This window comes from Lactuca virosa, chromosome 8 (genome assembly GCF_052849685.1).
Source record: "Lactuca virosa cultivar CGN04683 chromosome 8, Lactuca_virosa_CGN04683_v6, whole genome shotgun sequence".
NCBI classification, from domain to species: domain Eukaryota; kingdom Viridiplantae; phylum Streptophyta; class Magnoliopsida; order Asterales; family Asteraceae; genus Lactuca; species Lactuca virosa.
The window spans coordinates 163,581,574-163,583,674 of NC_136433.1; the positions used below are offsets into that span (position 1 = coordinate 163,581,574).

General features: G+C 35.2%; 1 pseudogene; it reads right to left on the minus strand.

The window, feature by feature from the left end:
* Positions 1–1,380: 1,380 nt before the first annotated feature.
* LOC145135212 (5S ribosomal RNA) lies at positions 1,381–1,499 on the minus strand (annotated as a pseudogene).
* Between the last annotated feature and the right edge of the window lie 602 nt (positions 1,500–2,101).

Below are 2,101 nucleotides of genomic sequence, written 5' to 3' on the forward strand. Positions count from 1 at the left end.
AATCAACTGCTCGTCAGAGTTCTGTCCAAACGCATTATCTTTTTGCCTTTTTTCAACTTCTAAAGTAAGTTTTATGAGATACATACGACTTCAATGTTTCCTTTTGTTTTCTAGAATTCATTATTAGGTTTTTGGTTGCTATGTGGTTGGTATTTGGTTGGTTTTTTTTTGGAATACCCATTTTTGATTGTTTTATTTGCAAGTTTAGGGTTGTGATAAATTAATGATTTGCGTCCTTTGTTTCGTAAGTGCCAATCGTATTGTCATTATAACCAATTCCAATCACAGATTAATCATCATAAAGCACCTAAATAAAGAAACATTGATTTTGCATATGATAATTAATTAATTATAAACATAGTGAAACCATGATAACAACCTACATAAATAGTACTTGCTAATATGGCATACTTAAAGTTAAAAGTAAAATTAAAAATTTTCTTGGATTATAATTTAATTAACTCAAAATGTCTACTTGCAATATTCAATTGGAATTTCTTCTTTATTTCGTTAGTATGCTATGATAATTTGACATTTGTCAAGCTTACATTTATGACTTTTTTTTTTACAATTTGATAAAGATTCATCTGGAGTTCATTCACTCCTCAAGCTTCATGTTATTTTCTCTTTTTGCTATATAGTTGTTTTCTTATTGTTCAAATTTGAAGTTTGGATACTTGTAGTTTGATTTGAGAATCATGATCGGCTATGGGTTTCTCATACTAGATAATTTGGATCTAATTTTTTGTTATTATTGATCTACATCAGTGATGGTTAGAGAGTGATTTAAGTGTATACATAATTGAAAATTATCAGAGAGCAATAAAGATCAATGGCCAACCAAGGAATAAGTGCCTAAAACTTTGAATCAGAAATCGAAAATGGTATTTCATGATTAATCCCAATATTTATAGAATGCACAACAAATGATGTTGATAGGTCATAGGTTTTCCATAAGGCGATAAATCATATTGGGAAATCACAATGAATTTTCATTTATTTGTTGATTATAACAACATACTTTCATTTTCATTTTCTTATTCATACATTGAAAATACACCCATTTATAGCATTATATTTTTTTGGTTATCAGTACAATAAACTTTAGGAACTCTAGCAACCATTTAAAAAAAAAATTCATTAATGATATTTTAGAGAAATCAAACATTAATATTACATTAAACAAACTTTTACATTATCTAGTTTACAACTAGTTGTCACTTGTTGTTTGACCTCCTTCGGACCGTTGTCGGACCACCATCAGATTAAAACTAAATTCGATGACATTTTTCTAGTCATATTCAGAGCTTATTAGGACAAACATTGTACTTTTCATGTAACATCCTCCTCTGGAACGTATCACAATATTGTCCGCTTTGGGTTACTCAGCACGAGGACTTCCCAGGGGGTCACCCATCCTAGTACTGCTCTCGCCCAAGCACACTTAACTGCGAAGTTCTGATGGGATCCGGTGCATTAGTGTTGGTATGATCGCACCCTGAAGTTGATCAAATAAATCGTCGATCCTCGGAAGTGGGTAACGATTCTTCACCGTCAGCTTGTTCAATTCCCAATAATCGATACACATCCTATGTGACCTATCCTTCTTTTTCACGAACAGGATTGGTGCTCCCCACGGGGACATCGAACCCTATAATGGGGGGGGGGGGGAGGTGGTAGGTTGCACCTGATCCTACATCGACTTGGAAGGAGAACAAACCATTTCCTTGTAATGAGAATATTACAAATGGTATCAGAGCCAGGGCACGAGTCGATATGTTCGACGGGGAAGTCGAACCTTATAATGGGGGGTGAAGGTAGGTTGCACCTGATCCTACATCGACTTGGAAGGTGAACGAAACATTTCCTTATAATGGGGATGTTACAAATGGTATCATAGCTAGGGTATGGGTCGATGTGTTCGACGGGGACGTCGAACCCTATGAAGGTAGGTTGCACCTGATTCTACATCGGCTTGGAAGGAGAACGAAACATTTCCTTATACTAGGGATGCTACAAAATGGTATCATAGGCATAAGGGGTGTGGATACCTTCCTTGACACAATGCATTTTAAAGCCGTGAGGGCAGCAAATCCCATAA